Source organism: Hibiscus syriacus, unplaced genomic scaffold (assembly GCF_006381635.1).
Source record: "Hibiscus syriacus cultivar Baekdansim isolate YM2019G1 unplaced genomic scaffold, ASM638163v2 tig00110773_pilon, whole genome shotgun sequence".
In the NCBI taxonomy this organism is placed as follows: domain Eukaryota; kingdom Viridiplantae; phylum Streptophyta; class Magnoliopsida; order Malvales; family Malvaceae; genus Hibiscus; species Hibiscus syriacus.
Window position 1 is genome coordinate 713,810 of NW_024062855.1, and position 23,182 is coordinate 736,991.

The 23,182-nt window shown below is 32.8% G+C and overlaps 1 pseudogene; it reads left to right on the forward strand.

Moving 5' to 3' along the window:
- Window positions 1-18,127: 18,127 nt before the first annotated feature.
- LOC120139751 lies at window positions 18,128-21,936 on the forward strand (annotated as a pseudogene).
- The last annotated feature ends 1,246 nt before the right edge of the window (window positions 21,937-23,182 follow it).

Genomic DNA, 23,182 nt, shown 5'->3' on the forward strand with positions numbered 1-23,182 from the left:
TTCAATTTTCAACTATGATTTTAACATACCTCTCGCCATCGTCTACAACTTGATATAAATTACCCGATTTTTCTCTTCATCTCTATGTCGTCGACTTTCATTCTCATCAACAAATCCTTATGTGAAACCTCCTGTATTCTTTGCAAGTACCAAGACCTGATTTTGAAAACTAGAAATTGGTGACATTATATCTCTCATAATTAATTGTGTACTGTACTCCTTATTTTTTTATATAAATATTAAGTAATATCTATTAAAAAATTCTTAATCAAATATAAATGTTTATAATTCTGTCATACTTAAACTCGTAATCTTTTACAAAAATAATAATTCTTTTCATCATCGGATAAATAGGTATGTGCTTTACTGTACCCTTAATTTTTTAAAAATATATATTATTCCGTAAAATTAACTGCATTTTTTATACTAAACATTTAGAGCCCATTTGGATCAAGGAATTTAGCATTTCTAGCGGGCATAATTTTTTTCCTGATGAATGATACTCATGTTTGGATCAAGTAATATTTTCAAGTGAATGTAATATTTTAATACCAACAGTAAATTTTAGTGTTTTATTCATGGGAATGTTATTCCTAGTGTGTTCGGTATTTTTCTTTTCCCGTACTAAAAGTTAAAATACTTTTCCCGTGAGCATGCCTCTGACCGGTAATCTTCTTCTCCCCCGTGCTGCACCCCTGTGAGTGCAGTATTTGGATATTCTTTTATCAGACCATTTGTTAGAGAGCAGTATTGCAGCCCCTCCCATCCTGAATAAGCAGTTTGATACAAGTTTCGAGCGATCGTTTCCAAAGTACCAGTTCAGGGTATGTTCTCCATGCTGATAACCAGTGCATAGGAGTTGGGACGGACTTGAAGAAGATGTTTCGCAAGATCTATTGAGATCAACCCTTCACAACAACCCATTCCTCCCAAATTGTAGCTTTGAATATTCCCTCAAAGCTTGTAATGGTTGATAACCATGGCAGACAACGATGGTGTCGGATTAAACAAACTGCAGTTAACAATCAAAATTCCAATGTCTTTGGGTTTTACGGAGGTCTTAGCCAAAAGCTCGTCAATAGCACCAAACATGACAGCCTTGGCTTTTTTTCTTGCTTGATACATTGACGGGTTAGGGGGAATGTTGAGTACTGCCTCTGGAAGACATGTTGAATCCCCAAGCCCTGACCTTTCAAGGATCCTACGCTAAAACTGAAGATTATCATCGGTGAATGTACTAGTCAATTGTGATTGATCCACGGACATCATTTTCGAGCATTTACGAGATTCCTCCGGTTTGTAATAAGCGAAGTTGACAAGGTAAACAGGGCGAGGGCGAGTCAGAAAAGTAGAGGGTAGACAAGAAAACAAGAATCGTCCAGCAAATGATGACAGAAATGAGGTTGTATTGAAGATGCTCCCAAAGATCATAAAGATCCTGGACAGAAAATGTCGAGAGTTGTGCCGCGATTACAACTACAATTGGGGTAAGGAATGTATTGCTTGTTGGTTCCATGGAACATGAAATGATTCCGTTCTTGTTTTGATACTTATAGAGATTTGATATTATTGAAACTTGAAATTGTAACTAGACTATTGGTGGTCGAGTTGTGAGAGTTAATGAAGTGACCACCAAAGGGGGCAGATCAAATTTTAGTCAGGACCGCCCTAGGAGTGAGTGGGATATGCCTATAGGACAGGACAAAGAAAGAGATCATGGTAGAGAACAGTATTTTGATCGATATAGTGATAGGTCCAGAGAGCGTGATCGGTCTCGGGACAATGATTCTGGAAGAGAAAGAGGATATGAGGATCATGAACATGAGAGAACTGGAGAATACTCATTGGATAGCGATCACAACAGAGAAGTGGAGGATCATGTTCAAGGGCGCATGTTTAGGATTGGGATAAGGATCATAAGTTGAATTTGGATCAAGATAGGGAGCCTGCTAGAACCAACAGTTATAAAAGTGTTGATGAGGACAAGGAGCAACGACTAAAGAGACAGAATGGGTAACACTCCCTAATTGGTTACTTAATGTTTTCTGTTTTTCTTCACTAAATTTTATGTAATATAGTTCTTCACATGTTGATACTGATTCTATTGTGCTTCCTTTGCATGAGTTGTTGCTATATGCTTTCTTATGTCAATGGTTTCTACTCTAAGGTCTTCATGTAGTTCATAATATGTTGACTCTATTAATTATTCTTTATGAGTTCAGCTCTAAGCTTCAATATTTTTCCTTGGATCAATCACTTCAGTTTTAGTAATGTTTCTAGATTTTTTTTTCATGTGTGTGTGTGTGTATTAATATGGGAAGTCTTTTAAACTAATTTTCAATTTTGCAGCTACACGAGCAATGATCGTAGTAGAGGACTTTTATCTGATTCTGTTGATGATTACAATCAGGCAACCTCAACTTTGTTTTGATGCATGTTTGTGTGTAGTCTCCTTTTCTTTTTACTAGTTATGTTTTGTTTTCATATGAAAAAAGAAATGGAAAGATCGATTCAAGGCCAAGAAGAACTTAAAATAGAGGTCTACTACATTGTTGGAATTTTGAATTGATTTTTCTAGGAAATCTGGTCTAGGAAGATGGATATGATAGCATTTAGGAGTAGGCTAATGCATTTGTTATGTGTGCATATGCATTCTTGTGCTTGCATTACCATGGTAATCACTAGAGCGAGAATATCATTATCCAAGGTGTTTTAACAGAATCCAACCAGCCTTCTTTCGTTAGGGGCAATTTTATCCTCCTTTCCTCCAAGACTCAAAGAAAGACGTGCATGTTTATGTGTATGTGTGTTTTGGTTTTTCATTTCCACAATTGTGTAGTGGTAGGAAAAGGCAAGTGATATTTTTCGTGACTCATCAGATTTCGCTGATGGAAGTAAGGTTAGAAGAGAGACTGCATGTTATTTTGGAATTGCGGAAAAAATCTAAGGTATCTTAATGATATTACCTGTTGTTTAATTTTATTTGACCTGATACATTGTCTCAAAGAGGTTTATAGAAAGTAAAGGAGTGTAGGGAAAAACTTAAACGCTATGAACAAGAACTTCAGGTTAGCCACTGTCGTCTGTTGATCATGATTTACATATATCCAGTTGAAAACATGTTGTAGAGCCGAAGATACTGAATTTGTGGTTGTGTTGAGCACATAATTATATATCATTGTCCGTCATACGTATCAATATTTTGGTTTGTCAAATTTCTTTACAAGAATTGCATTGCATGCTGTTGATAATTCTAGCCTTTTACTGTGTCATAGTGGAAATGGATTTTAGTTCTGTATTTTTAGGTATTGAAGCAAAGGTAGCTCAGTAGTTATTTATTGTGAGTTACCACATGATGTGATGAATCGAATTAGGGTATTAAATCATCTTTAAAGAATCATTCAAGGAAGAAATGGTAACAGTCATTATATTCAGCTATAAACTTTACCTCGCAGTCCCTAGTTGATTCAACAATGGTAGGGTGATATGGGTGTAAGGGAGCGACAGTCTGGCAAATGATATTGCATGATTTGTGTTGGAAATTCGCTGATCAACATTTGATTGGATTACTTAAATCTTTTATGCAGATATAGCATGAGAAGATTTGAAGGGCAACTAAATTAGATCATTCTTTCGATGTTGATATGCTTTAATGTTCTTTGTTGATCACATCACTGGGTGATGCAAATTCTAAAATTGAATTAGTTGCAGTAATCCATCCAAAAGTACATTCATACCGCATTTTTAAGAGGATTAAGAGAAATATGTTTACTGTTATTTCTAAAGGAAAATTGTGACAAATAGTTATCGTGATGCATAGATCGTGCTTGATTGCTGCTGTTGCATGTGCTTCATCCAAGCTTGTTTGTATATGAATAACCAATGCATGATCGTTTTGTCACAAATATGCACCGCTCTCGCTTGCTTCGAGTGTGTCAATTGTTGTTATGAACTCTGTGATAGTTTCTAGTGATATGATGAAAGGTAGTTGAATTCTTGAAGACGAAAAGACATGGATATGAATATTACTATTGTGGTTATTGTATGTATACGCTATTGAAAATGATAATGCTATGAGTGTAACATCCCAAATTATGGATTAGTGACCAAATTGTAAAGTTTCAGAATTTGATGACTAAAGTAGAAGAATGAAATAGTTCAATGATTATTGGATATATATGATGAAGGTTATTTAGTAATTATTAAAGGAAATAAAGGGTAAAATGGTCATTTGATCATTTAAGGAAAAAAATGGAATTATATACACGTGGAAAGGGAGAGAATTCTCCAGAATTCTCTTCTCCTTTCTTCTTCTTCTTCTTCTTCTTTCTTCTTCTTCTTCTTCACGTGGAAGCCAAGAGCAAAGGTAAGTTTGATTTAGCTTTTGATTTCTTGAAAGTTTTAAGTTGGATTTGAGTCTTTGAGGGTTATATAAGCTTAAGGAAAGCTTATATAAGTTTAAAACACCAAAGAGATAGAATTAGAAAGGAATTTCTATTAAGGGTTTATAAATGAACTTTTGTTATAGAAAGGTTTTTGAAGTTCTAAAGTTGGATTTGACTTGCCATCAGCTTAATTAAGAAGTATTAAGTGTTAGAATTGGATTTGAAACATGTGGAAAATAGGGTATGATTCTTGAAATTCCTAAAGAGGAGAGGATATTAAGGTTAAAGATGAGATAAATGAATATTAATGAGTTTAATTATGTATATGAAAGTTAGGAATATGAAAGGGGTGGAAATATGAAGGATTTAATCCAAAAAGAAGGATTTTTCGGGTTCAAAAAGAGGTTCTGGGCCGAGTGCATCGATGCATATTCATAGTGCACCGATGCATCAATGTTAAAACCCAGAAATTGTTTGAATGTGCATCGATGCATTGGTAGTGCATCGATGCACTCTTTTAAAATAAATACATCGAATGCAATTTGTGCATCGATGCATAAGTAGTGCATCGAAGCATCCCATTAATAAGGAAACATCGAATGCAATTAGTGCATCGATGCATAAGGCATGCATCGATGCATCCCAGTAATAATACAACATCGAATACATTTTATGCACCGATGCATCAGTAGTGCATCGATGCATACCTTCATTAAAGATGAAATTGACTTTTCTCTTGGTCTAAAGAGTGAACCATTAGAGTATATTAGTTATAATACTAATATAGATCTATGTATGATGATGTAGATGTAGATGTAGAACGTGATCCCGTTCCGGATCAATTGAAGGATTATAATCGAATCAAAGCAAAGCTAAGGTGAGTGCACATTCTCTAGTATATGAGGTTCAAGGGAAAATAAGACTTGTGATAAGTCTATTTCCAATAGTGAAAAACATGAATTCATAGAAGTATGTATTTGTTATGATTTATATGTGTGCATGAGTATATGTGTTATTGATATGAATATGGTAAGTAAAAGGGATTAATGGTGATGATAAGAATAATAATAAGGATAATGAAGTGATAGGTATATATGAATATAGGTATTGATATGTTTTGTATGTATTGTAAGATGATATGTCTATGTGGTAACATGATAAGATGACAATGAGTTACATGTCATATGAACACATGAGAAATGTTATGAGCCATATGAAAGAGAAAGTATATGTGATACATGAGGGTTAATCCTATGTGACATATGAATATGAATTCATATGAAAGTGACATGATTACATGAAAGAAACGTGATTACATGTATATGTGAATGAAACCATGAGCTTATATGAATATATGATATGGTTACATGAATATGTAAAAGGATATAAAAGATAATGCCCATGTTATGTGTCATGAGAGCTAGGGGTATAGTTGGCATGCCCAGTTTATAAAACAAATGAAACTGGAATACATGAGCTTGAAACAAGGGAATTACACCTTGTATGAGTATGATTATAAGTTTATTAAGCTAAGCAGAATTGCTGCTGAGTTAATTCCGACTGAAAATGATACATGTGATATTTTGTTAGGACTTGCGCCTTAAATTAAAAGAGTGTTACTGGTTTTGAATTTGTTATCGTTTCAAGAAATGTTTAATTGTGTTAAAGCTTTAAAGGGAAAAAGCTCATAACGAAAAGTTTGGAGAAATAAAATCTTAGATGATTAAGAGAATTAGTGCTTCATAGAATTTTCGCACCATCAAAGAAAGGTAGAGATTCTGGTTCAACTTTAAACCAACATGAATTAGTTTATTCTCCGTCAGAGAATCAAATCAGATGAGAGTTCGACAGACTCCAACAGTAGGGTTGATCTTGAAAGATTAAACAAAGAGTTAATCGAGGATAAGTCAGGTTAAAGACAACCCTTTGTGAATTGGGTTAAAGCTCTTTTAGAAGTTTGTAAATCGAAGCAGAAAAGTATTGAAATCTGGTGATTTTTTTTAAACAAGTGGAGAAAACATAAGTATAAAATGGTAAAGAATAGGTTTTGTGCGAGTAAAGTTGACTATCAAAGTAATGAAAATGTGATAAGGAGTGATGGTTATGGATAATATATGTGATATAAAAGAGCATGGGATTATGAAGAACATGATATGGTTTAGTTATGTATAAGACAATGCGGATTATAAAAGGATAATGGATAAAGATCAAGGAATGGATTAGTGTTTTGCTAGAAATTAAATAATGTGAAGGATAAGAAGTATTTTAAATGTATCAAGTGAGGTAGATATTGTTTTTTGTATTTAAGATGGAAAGATTTAGCGTTGGCTAACAAGATTATGGGACGGAATGTATTGAATTACAAGATTTCAAGATATGGTAGTTTATGATACCAAATATGAAGTGAATCTGGATACAGTTGTATACTGTGATTATAGTAAAGTGATAGAGTGAAGGAAGTGAGGATTCAAATGTTTGAGTAAACTAAGGATTGATAAGAAGATTTAAGTATGGGTACATCATGATCAGTTTATAAATAAGGAAGTTAGAATGTTAAGCTTGAAATGGAAGTGAAATGGTGTATGATACTGAATGTTTTATTTGATTAGTTGAGTAACTATTGTTGAAATAATTTCCGACTGCAAAGAATTTATATGAATGGTTCGATGAAGGTAATAAAGAAGACAAGGCATAATACTGTATATGAATGAGAGTATGGGTTCAATAAGTGAATTACACTGGGTTGTTTTTAACTGAAATGATGTTAAGATTAATTTGATCAGGGCTTACGCCCTAGATTGAAAGTTGCTATTAATTAGCTGTAATGGCATGGATGTTAGAATTATCCGATTTGAAGGAAACATAAAGTAAGTTAATTAAATGAGATACGAATCTGGATGTGGTTGTATATTTTGATCATATAAATGATATAGGCAAGGAGATAAATATTTATATGTTTTAAAGAAATTTTGAAGGAAAAATACAAGAAAGATATGATAAGAATGAGGTTTTGTATAAGTGAAGTTGATTAGTAAATTATAAAGATATAATAAAGACTGGTAATCAGTGATAAGTTTAAGTGATAGGAAAAGAGTATGTGAACATGGAAGAAAGATATGATTGGCGTATAGAATATTTGAGTTATGAAGAAATGAAAGGATGAGTTTAAAGAATGATGATAAAGATTATGTTGAGATATAGGTTATAAGTTTAACCAGAAGTAAGAAAGGTATGTCAGGTAATATGAGAAATTGTTTAGTTATGCAAAGTGTATGTTTAATCAGTTATGATGAAGATTTAAGGTTATGTTTCTTGGTCAAGTGGATGTAGTCAGAGAAATGAATAAAGATTTATATGTAAGGAGTTTTAGAGTCAGTCAAGTAGGATGAAATAAAAGTTTGGTGATTCTGAAAGACAATTGAAGATTGGCAAGGAATTTGATTGATTTATGAGTTGGAGTAATAATTAATGTTATTGTCTATCTGATAATGACATGATGGATATATAAAGTAAAAAGGTAGTCGAATAATTGAAAAGATAAGAACCAAGTTATTAAAGATGATACAAAAGATTAAGTTCAGAAAGCAGCATGAGACGTTAGAAGATATGTCCTTTTCAGGATGTGCAGTGAAAATTCGAGGACAATTTTTTTAAAAGGAGGGAGATTTGTAACATCCCAAATTATGGATTAGTGACCAAATTGTAAAGTTTCAGAATTGATGACTAAAGTAGAGAATGAAATAGTTCAATGATTATTGGATATATATGATGAAGGTTTTTAGTAATTATTAAAGGAAATAAAGGGTAAAATGGTCATTTGATCATTTAAGGAAAAAATGGAATTATATACGTGGAATGGGAGAGAATTCTCCAGAATTCTCTTCTCCTTCTCTTCTTCTTCTTCACGTGGAAGCCAAGAGCAAAGGTAAGTTTGATTTAGCTTTGATTTCTTGAAAGTTTTAAGTTGGATTTGAGTCTTTGAGGGTTATAAGCTTAAGGAAAGCTTATATAGTTTAAAACACCAAAGAGATAGAATTAGAAAGGAATTCTATTAAGGGTTTATAAATAAACTTTGTTATAGAAAGGTTTTTGAAGTTCTAAAGTTGGATTTGACTTGCCGTCAGCTTAATTAAGAAGTATTAAGTGTTAGAATTGGATTTGAAACATGTGGAAAATAGGGTATGATTCTTGAAATTCCTAAAGAGAGGATATTAAGGTTAAAGATGAGATAAATGAATATTAATGAGTTTAAATTATGTATATGAAGTTAGGAATATGAAAGGGGTGGAAATATGAAGGATTTAATCCAAAAGAAGGATTTTTCGGGTTCAAAAAGAGGTTCTGGGCCGAGTGCATCGATGCTATTCATAGTGCACCGATGCATCAATGTTAAAACCCAGAAATTGTTTGAATGTGCATCGATGCATTGGTAGTGCATCGATGCACTCTTTTAAATAAATACCTCGAATGCAATTTGTGCATCGATGCATAAGTAGTGCATCGAAGCATCCCATTAATAAGGAAACATCGAATGCAATTAGTGCATCGATGCATAAGGCATGCATCGATGCATAAGGCATGCATCGATGCATCCCAGTAATAATACAACATCGAATACATTTTATGCACCGATGCATCAGTAGTGCATCGATGCATCCTTCATTAAAAGATGAAATTGACTTTTCTCTTGGTCTAAAGAGTGAACCATTAGAGTATATTAGTTATAATACTAATAGATCTATGTATGATGATGTAGATGTAGAACGTGATCCCGTTCCGGATCAATTGAAGGATTATAATCGAATCAAAGCAAAGCTAAGGTGAGTGCACATTCTCTAGTATATGAGGTTCAAGGGAAATAAGACTTGTGATAAGTCTATTTCTAATAGTGAAAAACATGAATTCATAGAAGTATGTATTTGTTATGATTTATATGTTCATGAGTATATGTGTTTGATATGTATGGTAAGTAAAAGGGATTAATGGTGATGATAAGAATAATAATAAGGATAATGAAGTGATAGGTATATATGAATATAGGTATTGATATGTTTGTATGTATTGTAAGATATGTCTATGTGGTAACATGATAGATGACAATGAGTTATATGTCATATGAACACATGAGAAAATGTTATGAGCAATATGAAAGAGAAAGTATATGTGATACATGAGGGTTAATCCTATGTGACTATGAATATGAATTCATATGAAAAGACATAATTACATGAAAGAACTACGTGATTACATGTATGTGAATGAAACCATGAGCTTATATGATATATGATATGGTTACATGAATATGTAAAGGATATAAAATAATGCCCATGTTATGTGTCATGAGAGCTAGGGTATAGTTGGCATGCCAAGAGTCGAGGGTCTATGTGGTCCTTCGGGATATATATGTATTCTTGGAACATGTGAAGTCTGGTGAGACACATACTTGATCCCTAGTATAGTATATGATTTCTTAAGGAGTGATATGTGGTCCTTCGGGATATATGTATTCTTTGGAACATGTGTAAAGTCTGGTGAGACACATACTTGATCCCTAGTATATGTATATATTCTTAAGGAGTGATATGTGGTCCTTCGGATATATATGTATTCTTGGAACATGTGTGAAGTCTGGTGAGACACATACTTGATCCCTAGTATATGTATATGATTCTTAAGGAGTGATATGTGGTCCTTCGGGACATTATTATATGGCACTACGGTGCAATTCTACGCGGCACTCGGTGCAATTCTACGTGGCACTTCGGTGCAATTATATGAGCTGTGGTGACAGCATTAGTGCACAACCTCTATGTACTCGCATATCTTTAGTTCTCACATGAGTATCATGGGCTATTAAATAGATAATATTAATAAAGTGATAGGATAATATGTTTGTTCCCTTGTGGAATTTCATGTGTGATTTGATTGTACAAATGGTAACTTATAAGACTATATGATGAAAGGAATCAATGATAGTGATAAAATAAGAAAGAAATGAAGATGATAATATATGATTGAGTGGGTGTTTTATGATAATATATATATGGTTTACAGACATGGTATGTGTATGTGCAATTGGTTATGGTATATGTTATATGATATGGACATAAGAGATCATAGGAACATGAGATAAGATATATGAATGATAAGGACATATATGTATGCATATATTCGTTACATGTAAAAGTATGAGTGGTATGAAATGATAGTAAGGATTGTTTAGGTATGATTATTAGTTACCATTTACCTTATAAGTTTTTATGCCTCACTAAGTCTTCGACTTAGCGTGTGATTGTTTCACACGTAGGTTTCGAGAAGAGTAAAGAGTAATGCGAGCAAGACAGGTCAGTTCTCCTTACCAAATGTCAGATCAGAAAATATATGTACTGGTTATAGAGTGTAGTTGGCATGTAGTCTAAAGATATAAATTGTATGAACTCTGATATATTTTGTAAACGTTTTGAATGAGTTAACTGTTATCAAAGTTTTTAAATTACTCACTATTTTATACGAATAAATGTTTAAAAAGTCAATGTGACACTTCGGACTCGTATCCAGGTCAGATACGGGTTGGGGGTGTTACATTTAATGGTATCAGAGCTACGGTTTAGCTGATTCTAGGCTTAAATCGAAGTCAGAAGTGTTTTAAAAAGTGTACATGCCAACTCAAAGTGAAAAATTCTGATCTGATAGTGTAAGGAGTATGCTGTCTTGCTAATAAAAAAATAGATTATTATGTGATAATAGAAGTATGATAATAAGAGCTTCGAAAGAAGTGAAAGGTAATAAACCTGAAGGTAATAGCATTCACCTCCCTGGCCAGGCAGGAGAAGAGCGAACACCTCAGGAAATGCCTGTATAAAATTTGGAAAATTATTCTTCATGATTGAAGAATGTTCTGATGTGTTTTCAATTTATACTTCTTTAACTCATAGAATGAATGTATCAAATTAGTTGATAAAGTTGCGAGCACCCAAGTTCAAGGTGGATTTGAGGAAGGTTCTATTGTTATAGACCTTTGGTTGAATGATATGATAGAAGTTTTCATTTCTTCAAAGTGAAGATGTTGAATTGAGTATTTTTGTTACTACTTTGGTAAGTTAGAGTATGGTGGACAATTGTCACCATAAGAACGTTAAAGATTAAATGATGTGATTAGAATTGTATAAGAGTTCAAGAATAAGTGCATTGATGACCAGTTTATAGATGAAACTGGAATACATGAGCTTGAAACAGGGAATTACACCTTGTATGAGTATGATTATAAGTTTATTAAGCTAAGCAGAATTGCTGCTGAGTTAATTCCGACTGAAATGATACATGTGATATTTTGTTAGGACTTGCGCCTTAATTAAAGAGTGTTACTGGTTTGAATTTGTATCGTTTCAAGAAATGTTTAATTGTGTTAAAGCTTTAAAGGGAAAAAGCTCATAACGAAAGTTTGGAGAAATAAATCTTAGATGATTAAGAGAATTAGTGCTTCATAGAATTTTCGCACCATCAAAGAAAGGTAGAGATTCTGGTTCAACTTTAAACCAGACATGAATTAGTTGTATTCTCCGTCAGAGAATCAAATCAGATGAGAGTTCGACAGACTCCAACAGTAGGGTTGATCTTGAAAGATTAAACAAGAGTTAATCGAGGATAAGTCAGGGTTAAAGAACCCTTGTGAATTGGGTTAAAAGCTCTTTTAGAAGTTATGTAAATCGAGCAGAAAAAAAAGTATTGAAATCTGGTGATTTTTTTTAAACAAGTGGAGAAAACATAAGTATAAAATGGTAAAGAATAAGGTTTTGTGCGAGTAAAGTTGACTATCAAGTAATGAAAATGTGATAAGGAGTGATGGTTATGGATAAATATATGTGATATAAAGAGCATGAGATTATGAAGAACATGATATGGTTTTTATGTATAAGACAATGCGATTATAAAAGGATAATGGATAAAGATCAAGGAATGGATTGTTTTGCTAGAAATTAAATAATGTGAAGGATAAGAAGTATTTTAAATGTATCAAGTGAGGTAGATTTTTTTTTGTATTTAGATGGAAAGAGTTAGCGTGGGCTAACAAGATTATGGGACGGAATGTATTGAAATTACAAGATTCAAGATATGGTAGGTTATGATAACCAAATATGAAGTGAATCTGATACAGTTGTATACTGTGATTAGTAAAGTGATAGAGTGAAGGAAGTGAGGATTCAAATGTTTGAGTAAACTAAGGATTGATAAGAAGAGTTTAAGTATGGGTACATCAATGATCAGTTTATAAATAAAGGAAGTTAGAATGTTAGCTTGAATAATGGAAGTGAAATGTATGAGACTGAATGTTTATTGATTAGTTGAGTAAACTATTGAAAATAATTCCGACTGCAAAGAATTTATATGAATGGTTCGATGAAGGTAATAAGACAAGGCATAATACTGTATATGAATGAGAGTATGGGTTCAATAAGTGAATTACACTGGGTTGTTTTTAACTGAAATGATGTGTAAGATTAATTTGATCAGGGCTTACGCCCTAGATTGAAAAGTTGCTATTTTAGCTGTAATGGCATGGATGTTAGAATTATCCGATTTGAAGGAAACATAAAGTAAGTTAATTAAATGAGATACGAATCTGGATGTGGTTGTATATTTTGATCATATAAATATGATATAGGCAAGGAGATAAATATTTATATGTTTTAAAGAAAATTTTGAAGGAAGAAAATACAAGAAAGATATGATAAGAATGAGGTTTTGTATAAGTGAAGTTGATAGTAAAATTATAAAGATAATAAAGACTGTAATCAGTGATAATTTAAGTGATAGGAAAAGAGTATGTGAACATGGAAGAAAGATATGATTGGCGTATAAGAATATTTTGAGTTATGAAGAAAATGAAAGGAAGTTTAAAGAATTAGATGTGATAAAGATTATGTTGAGATATAGGTTATAAGTTTAACCAGAAGTAAGAAAGGTATGTCAGGTAATATGAGAAATTGTTTAGTTATGCAAAGTGTATGTTTAATCAGTTATGATGAAGATTTAAGGTTATGTTTCTTGGTCAAGTGGATGTAGTCAGAGAAATGAATAAAGATTTATGTAGTAAGGAAGTTTTAGAGTCAGTCAAGTAAGGATGAAATAAAAGTTTGGTGATTCTTGAAAGACATTGAAGATTGGCAAGGAATTTGATTTGATTTATGAGTTGGAGTAATAAGAAATTAATGTTATTGTCTATCTGATAAGTGACATGATAGGATATAAAGTAAAAAGGTAGTCGAATAATTGAAAAGATAAGAACCAAGTTATTAAAGATGATACAAAAGATTAAGTTCAGAAAGCAGCATGAGAACGTTAGAAGATATGTCCTTTTCAGGATGTGCAGTGAAAATTCGAGGACAAATTTTTTTAAAAGGAGGGAGATTTGTAACATCCCAAATTAGGATTAGTGACCAAATTGTAAAGTTTCAGAATTGATGACTAAAGTAGAAGATGAAATAGTTCAATGATTATTGGATATATAGATGAAGGTTATTAGTAATTATTAAAGGAAATAAAGGGTAAAATGGTCATTTGATCATTTAAGGAAAAAAGGAATTATATACGTGGAAAGGGAGAGAATTCTCCAGAATTCTCTCTCCTTCTTCTTCTTCTTCTTCACGTGGAAGCCAAGAGCAAAGGTAAGTTTGATTTAGCTTTTGATTTCTTGAAAGTTTTAAGTTGGATTTGAGTCTTTGAGGGTTATAAGCTTAAGGAAAGCTTATATAAGTTTAAAACACCAAAGAGATAGAATTAGAAAGGAATTTCTATTAAGGGTTTATAAATAAACTTTTGTTATAGAAATGTTTTTTGAAGTTCTAAAGTTGGATTGACTTGCCATCAGCTTAATTAAGAAGTATTAGTGTAGAATTGGATTTGAAACATGTGGAAAATAGGGTATGATTCTTGAAATTCCTAAGAGAGAGGATATTTTAAAGATGAGATAATGAATATTAATGAGTTTAATTATGTATATGAAAGTTAGGAATATGAAAGGGGTGGAAATATGAAGGATTTAATCCAAAAGAAGGATTTTCGGGTTCAAAAAGAGGTTCTGGGCCGAGTGCATCGATGCATATTCATAGTGCACCGATGCATCAATGTTAAAACCAGAAATTATTTGAAGGTGCATCGATGCATTGGTAGTGCATCGATGCACTCTTTTAAAATAATACATCGAATGCAATTTGTGCATCGATGCATAAGTAGTGCATCGATGCATCCCATTAATAGGAAACATCGAATGCAATTGTGCATCGATGCATAAGGCAGCATCGATGCTCCCAGTAATAATACAACATCGAATACATTTTATGCACCGATGCATCAGTAGTGCATCGATGCATACCTTCATTAAAGATGAAATTGACTTTTCTCTTGGTCTAAAGAGTGAACCATTAGAGTATATTAGTTATAATACTAATATAGATCTATGTATGATGATGTAGATGTAGATGTAGAACGTGATCCCGTTCCGGATCAATTGAAGGATTATAATCGAATCAAAGCAAAGCTAAGGTGAGTGCACATTCTCTAGTATATGAGGTTCAAGGGAAATAAGACTTGTGATAAGTCTATTTCCAATAGTGAAAACATGAATTCATAGAAGTATGTATTTGTTGATTTATATGTGTGCATGAGTAATGTGTTATTGATATGAATATGGTAGTAAAAGGGATTAATGGTGATGATAAGAATAATAAGGATAATGAAGTGATAGGTATATAGATAATATAGGTATTGATATGTTTGTATGTATTGTAAGATATCTATGTGTAACATGATAAGATGACATGAGTTACATGTCATATGAACACATGAGAAATGTTATAGAGCCATATGAAAGAGAAAAGTATATGTGATACATGAGGGTTAATCCTATGTGACATATGAATATGAATTCATATGAAAAGTGACATGAATTACATGAAAGAAACTACGTGATTACATGTATATGAATGAAACCATGAGCTTATAATATGATATGGTTACAGAATATGTAAAAGGATATAAAGAATGCCCATGTTATGTGTCATGAGAGCTAGGGGTATAGTTGCATGCAAGAGTCGAGGGTCTATGTGGTCCTTCGGGATATATATGTATTCTTTGGAACATGTGTGAAGTCTGGTGAGACACATACTTGATCCCTAGTATATGTATATGATTCTTAAGGAGTGATATGTGGTCCTTCGGATATATGTATTCTTTGGAACATGTGTGAAGTCTGGTGAGACACATACTTGATCCCTAGTATATGTATATGATTCTTAGGAGGATATGTGGTCCTTCGGGATATATATGTATTCTTTGAAACATGTGTGAAGTCTAGTGAGACACATACTTGATCCCTAGTATATGTATATGATTCTTAAGGAGTGATATGTGGTCCTTCGGGACATTATTATATGGCACTACGGTGCAATTCTACGCACTCCGGTGCAATTCTACGTGGCACTTCGGTGCAATTATATGAGCTGTGGTGACAGCATTAGTGCACAACCTCTATGTACTCGCATATCTTTAGTTCTCACATGAGTATCATGGGCTATTAAATAGATAATATTAATAAAGTGATAGGATAATATGTTTGTTCACTTGTGGAATTTCATGTGTTATATTGATTGTACAAATGGTAACTTATAAGACTATATGATGAAAGGAATCAATGATAGTGATAAAATAATAAAGAAATGAAGATGATAATATAATTGATTGAGTGTACGTGTTTTATGATAATATATATATATGGTTTACATGACATAGTATGTGTATGTGAAATTGGTTATGGTATATGTTATATGATATGGACATAAGAGATCATAGGAACATGAGATAAGATATATGAATGATAAGGACATATATGTATGCATATATTCGTTACATGTAAAAGTATGAGTGGTATGAAATGATAGTAAGAATTGTTTAGGTATGATTATTAGTTACCGTTTACCTTATAAGTTTTTATGCCTCACTAAGTCTTCGACTTAGCGTGTGATTGTTTCACACGTAGGTTTCGAGAAGAGTAAAGAGTAATGCGGAGCAAGACATGTCAGTTCTCCTTACCAAATGTCAGATCAGAAAATATATGTACTGGTTATAGAGTGTAGTTGGCATGTAGTCTAAAGATATAAATTGTATGAACTCTGATATATTTGTAAACGTTTTGAATGAGTTAACTGTTATCAAAGTTTTTAAATTACTCACTATTTTATACGAATAAATGTTTGAAAAGTCAATGTGACACTTCGGACTCGTATCCGGGTCGGATACGGGTTGGGGGTGTTACAATGAGCCTATGAGCAGTATGTCTATTATTAAGTTACTAATGCAATGAATGCATATATTATTCAAATGACATCTAAGATAAAGGGGAATGTTATAAAGTAATGCATGTATCTTAGGCCAGCAGATGCATAGTAAAATCAATCAAACATGTGTCTTATATCACAAGATTATTATTTTCTTACTTATTTGAATTATGTTTTTGTAATATAAATTCATGAGATAAATAATAATGATAAAGTATGCAGAATTAAGTATAAATATAAAAGATAAATAAATAAATTATTGTATATAGAAGATATAATAAATATTATATCTTAGATAACAAAAATAATTTACATATTTTTATTATTATGAATATCTATGATAAATTATTGTATATAGAAGAATGTAAACCTTGTCGATTGAAAAATACAAGAAACCTTCCAGTGAACGCGTCACTTATAAACTGAAGCTAGTTTCCACAATGTAAACATTAATATATTTTTACATAAATTATGTAAAATTTAATATTAATTAAAATTAAAATAATGTATGATACATTTAGATACTCAAGTAATATATTATCAACAGATATAATTTTTATGTAAATAATTTTTATTTAAATATTTAGAATTTTACTTGTTAAAAATAGAGAACAATGAATATTTGGTAAAATATACATTCCAATAATTTTTTATTCCTTTAATCAAACACGGTAATCTTACATTCCTGCTAAACCAACCAAACACAAAATACAACATTCTCAGTAATCATATTCCCTGGTAATATGTGTTTGGTTCACGGAATGTAAGATTACCAGGGAATATGATTACTGATAATATTGTATTTTGTGTTTGGTTGGTTTAGCATGAATGTAAGATTATCGTGTTTGGTTAAAGGAATAAAAGATTATTGAAATGTATATTTAACCAAATTGTTCTTATTATATATTTGTTTTTTTTCAACAATTTAGAAAATATTTATATATTTTCTTTAAAAAATTTAAATTCATAAAATTTATATAATTATTTTACAAAATTAAAAATATAAAAAAGTTTAATAAAAGACTAAAATTTTATTTTAACCTAAAATTTTACCCATGAACTTCATAAAAAAATTAATTATAGACTTTTTTAAAATCTAAAATAGTTTAAGGATAAATTTGTAATTTAACCTTCGTAGAATTTTTATTATTTAATGACAGAATAATAATATTTTTGAAAAAAAAATTTAAGGATATTTTAGTCCAAAACGCCGGTAATCCAACAATACCTAAAGGAAGGGATAATGACATTCCTGATAATATACTTAAAAAAATCTACTATTGATAATAAAACATTACCGATAATGAAATTCCCGATCCACCAAACAAAAAAATATAGATTCTATTCTGAATCTCACAATCCCGACCCAAAAAGCCCCCTTAATGTATTACGGGAAACAGAGCAACTCCGTGGTCTTGGGTTTTTAGGGTTTAAGGCAGACAGAGAGTCGTGGTGCTGAGATTCTAAGACAAAACAGAGTTTGGTTTTCGTCATTTTCTGCTTCGCTTCTTCACCATGTGGGCACTACGCCGACTTCCTAAGCCGCTCAAGTACCTTTCTCTTTCTCATTTTACTTTGTATATATATGTTTTCTGCATTTCACTTACTTGTTTTCGCTCCTTTTCCTCTGTGTTTGTTTACCGAGAAAACTTGCAAGGAGAAAAAGAAGGCAAGGCAAATAATATTGGGTTGTTTCATATGTATATATATATCTGGTTTATTTGGTATAAACTAATAACTTAAGCTGAACCCAATCAACTCTGCACTTACGTTCCTGGCCATTTCTTGCATGATAAATAGTTTGTGCTAGAGATTGACATGAGAAATGCTGAAAATTGCTTGATACCATTTGGATGAATAGATTGAATTTTATTCAATCTTCTCTATTTTTGAACATGTTCATTATTTTGTTTAACTGTGGAATTATTAAATATCAACAAAAAATTTCATCAATCTTCATTCTCTTTCTCTCTCTGTCTCCATCTTTTTTAATTTGATATTTAGCTTTTGAAATTAGAAAATACCGTTTCTTTTTCATGATTTTTTGGTTTAAAGATAGTGAATCATGTATTATTTTGCCTGGTTCCAGGGAATCAAGGATCAACGTTCGAGCTTCTTATGCTGCTTCTGCTCAATTACGAGCTTCAAGTTACTTAATTGAAGAAACCGCTACTACTTTTTGTTCTTCTCAAGCAATATCCGATAAAGGTCTATCTTTATTGAGATTTACCACTCAAGATGCATCCACTTATTTCTCTGTTCGAAGATGTGGCCTTTCTTCCCAAGCTGGTGCTGAAAGCAGTGGGGAGGAAGATGACTTTGATGGTTTTTCTGAACTTGAAACACCTGCTAATGCTGAGACCAAAGGAGATCATATTGTTAAGGATGAAACTGAAGATGGATTGGATTCTGATAAAGAATTATCGGTGATATTGAAGAAACTGCTTCAAATGAACTGGAATTGTTTGAGGCTGAGACGGATGTTCTTGATAAGAAGTCATCTTCACGGAGAACTAACTCGGAACTATTCAAAGCTATTATCTCAGCTGCAGGTTTCTATTTATAAGGCTCTGATAATTGGGTGAGGAAGGGAAAAGTATTAGCAGAGATGAGATTCATTCGCAGTGCTCAATCTTCGCAAGCGCAAAATGTATGGCAGGGCATTGCAGTGATTTGACTTATCATTGTATCTATTTTGAGAATTTATTTTCATTAATTAAGGTCACCTTGTTGTGTATGAAACTACCTTCTCAGCATATAGGTTTTTCAATGTGATTTTAGGATTTAGGTAAGTTATCTGTTAAAAATTATTTCAATAAGATTTTATAAAAATGTTAAATAAATTGTAAACACTAAACTGTTGTTTGTAAGTGGAAAGAGTGTAAAACTAAATATGATTAGGCAAATCTGTTTATCCTTTTCTCAATAAAGCAACGAAGTGAAATTTTATTGCTTTCTTCAAATTCTGTATCTTATTTGTCACGGTAAACATCACTTGATTGTTCAAGGTTTCATGGTATTAGTTAGACAGTAAAGCATATCAGTTTAAACTTTTCAAAAATTGAGCTGAACAAGAAATCTATTTTGTGCTGATGCTATGCTGTAAATGTGGAAGCAATCAACCTCTGGTTTGTAAGTATGTGTGTAAGACCTCTTGTTAACTCAAGTACAAACCTTTCAAACAAGTAAAGATTTGGTTTCTTGGATGCAATGTTGCATTATTATATTGAAACTTTGGTTTCTTTTTATTTACTCATGTATTAGTATATCACTTTGGGAAAGGAGTAGTCATTGTGCATTCATCAATCATGTCTGCTGGATGCATTGTTTTCTTGTGCACTCATCAATTGCTCTCATTTGAAAACTACACTGATTATTAGAACTTTAGGTTCTCATCTAGTTTTCTAGTTGCAGGTGTTCTTGCAACAACCTTACATTCATATGATGATACTGCTAAGCCTCTGGCAGCTATTGTGATTGATAATTTGGCGCTAAAATTGTTCTGAAAATCGTGACTTTAGTTTATATTCTCCTTGGAATTGGCTCACTTTTATTTCTCCTTTAGCTAGGAGACAGATGAAAATCTCTTTAAGAGAAAGTCATTTCCCTGTTTTGGGTTTTGCTTGTATTATCTGAAGGCTCAAAGGGAATGTGATTACCATTACTTTAAAGTTGCTTCGGCTTCTAGTTTTTACACGGCATATTTTGCAGTCTTGCAATTTCAACTGCTTAAATGGTATGGATTTTCTAGGTCAGTTGATATTTTTTTTCTTCTAATCTTACCCCGTTCAGGCACCTTTGTCCTTACTCCATTTGCCGGGTTACTTGATATTTATTTAAATGCCTAAATTGAAATGATATTCTATTGTGTATGGTTCTGGTTATGGAAGTTGTCGGTTTTACTTAATTGCATTTTGTTTTCCTATATGTTTGCTTACACAGATTTTTTGCAGCTCTCTGAGTGGCTGGAGATGAAGAAGCAGCTTGACTTGTCGAGAGAGATTATGCTTCTCGTCTTGATTTGATTGCCAAGATACGTGGTCCAAAAGGCAGAAGACTACATTCGACTATCCCGAAAGCTTTCAGGGGAGAGGTTAATGTACAGAACCCTACTGGCTAATTGTGTTGTTTCTAACCATTTGAAGAAAGCGGAGGAGGTCTTTAACAAAATGAAGGACTTAGAATTCCCAATTACTGCATTTGCTTGCAACCAACTGCTACTCCTCTATAAGAGGCTTGACAAGAAAAAAATAGCTGATGTGCTGTTGTTAATGGAGAAGAAAATGTCAAACTTTCACCCTTTACTTATAGAATTAATTGACGAAAGGTTTATGTAATGACATAGCCGGGATGGATCAAATTGTCGAGACAATGAAAGCTGAAGGTCTTGAACCAGACATCTATACACAGTCCATCCTGGCTAAGCACTATGTCTCAGCGGTCTTGCAGAAAAAGCTGAGGAGTTTTGAAGGTGTTGGAAGGGGACAACATAAAGGAGAACCGTTCAGGTTGCAAGTTTTTGCTTCCTCTATATGCTGAACTTGGAAAGCTGATGAAGTGGAAAGAATTTGGAAGGTCTCTGAATCAAACCCCCGCTTTGAAGAGTGTATGGCTGCCATTGAAGCTTGGGGAAAGTTGGTCAAATTGAAAATCAGAGGCAGTTTTTGATAGGCTGTTAGCAACATCAAAAAAGCTTCCCGCTAATGTTATACCAGCTGTTGAAGGTATACTCAGACCATAAGATGCTGCAAAAAGGGAAAGATCTTGTAAACGAATGGCTGATAATGGGTGCCAGATTGGGCCATTGACTTGGGATGCACTGTGAAGCTTTATGTTGAAGCAGGGGAAGTGGAAAAGGCCGACTTGATCTTGCAAAAGGCATGCCAACAAAAGGAGAATAAACCCTTGTTTGCTTCTTTCATGGCTGTGATGGAGCAGTATGCTAAGAGGGGTGATATCCATAATGCGGAAAAATGTTCCATAGAATGAGACAGGCAGGATATGTCACTCGACTACGTCAGTTCCAATCTCTGTTGAAGCGTATATAAATGGCAAAGCTCCGGCTTACGGATCAGGGAGAGAATGAAAGCAGATAACATATTCCCCAATAGGTATTAGCGGCTCGGTTGGCTCAAGTTGATGCCTTCAGAAGGACTACTGTGTCTGATTTGCTGGACTAAGGATTTCAATGGTTACTTCAGGTATACATTTAATGGCAACCTCTATTTATATGAACAGTATTACGTTCATGTGGTCAAAACTGGTTGTTCAGCACTAGACATTGTATGTTCTGCTTAATTAAACTTCAAACCGTACTAAGTCTTTAAGAAATATGTGTTTTTTTTTAATATCCCTCAAGTGGATATGATTGTAGCAGTTGGTTGTTAGTTAAAAGATGGTCGGTCTTTCCAGGAGTTAAAAGTTCACTGTAGGTTCAGACAATCTAATAACTGATTACCATCCCATGGCAAACCTGGATCAAAAATATTATTATATGGTCAACCCCTTTTTGGCCAAGAAATCCAATAAAGAGTTTGCTGGGAAAGTTGCTTCTTTTCGTCTTCTCCGGTCTTCTTCACCTCCTCAACATCTGCAGAATCGGACCTTTTCTCGTCAGCTTTCTACTCGGAACGTTTTGATTTCTTGGTTGTTCTTGGTGGTCGGACATGAAGACGTTCATTGAAGAAATACCTTAACGGGAGTCAAACGGTCAGTCAACATGGTTGTACTATGTCAGGTCATCGGTTAACGCTCTACGTTAACATTTTATAACCTAATAATTGATTTGTTATAAATCGATAATATTAATGATCAAATCGTTACATTTGAAACATTAGTAGAGAAAAACAAACTAATATACTTTATACTATAAAATTGCAATTCAATCTATATCGAATCAGTAAAATGAAAGGCTATTTAATAGTTTCATACATCAAGATCCTTATCTTCCTTTTTTTTTTGGTACAAAATAAAGCATAAATTAGCTATATATATCTTACTTTACTACCCTATAGTAATTAATTGAATATTACAATATTATGGAAAGAACCAATCACGATCTTCTTTCAATGCCAAATGTGTAAACGGATGTTGGAAGGCCATGAAAAGTAATAGCAACATTTTGTTTTGGTTGAACTAAAATAGTAAAACAAACATCGTAGTTTCATGTGTCCTTTCCAAATGTTACGGCTTTAGATGTTTAGGAGACAAATAAGTCACCCTTTGACTCACAAAGGGAGAACATAGGAGAGATTTATGTCCTGTCCCTTGCCTTCTTTAGGCAGGAAATTAAAACCCATAGTAAAAAAAGTTACAAACTAAAGACTAATGCGGGTATTTCAACACGTAATCTTCACTTAAATATAATAATGCAAATCTCATGCATGTTGCTTATACAGTTATTTGTTAGTTATGATCCGACAACAAAAGATTGAATTTAATACATGAAGGAAAGGAGAATTGTAA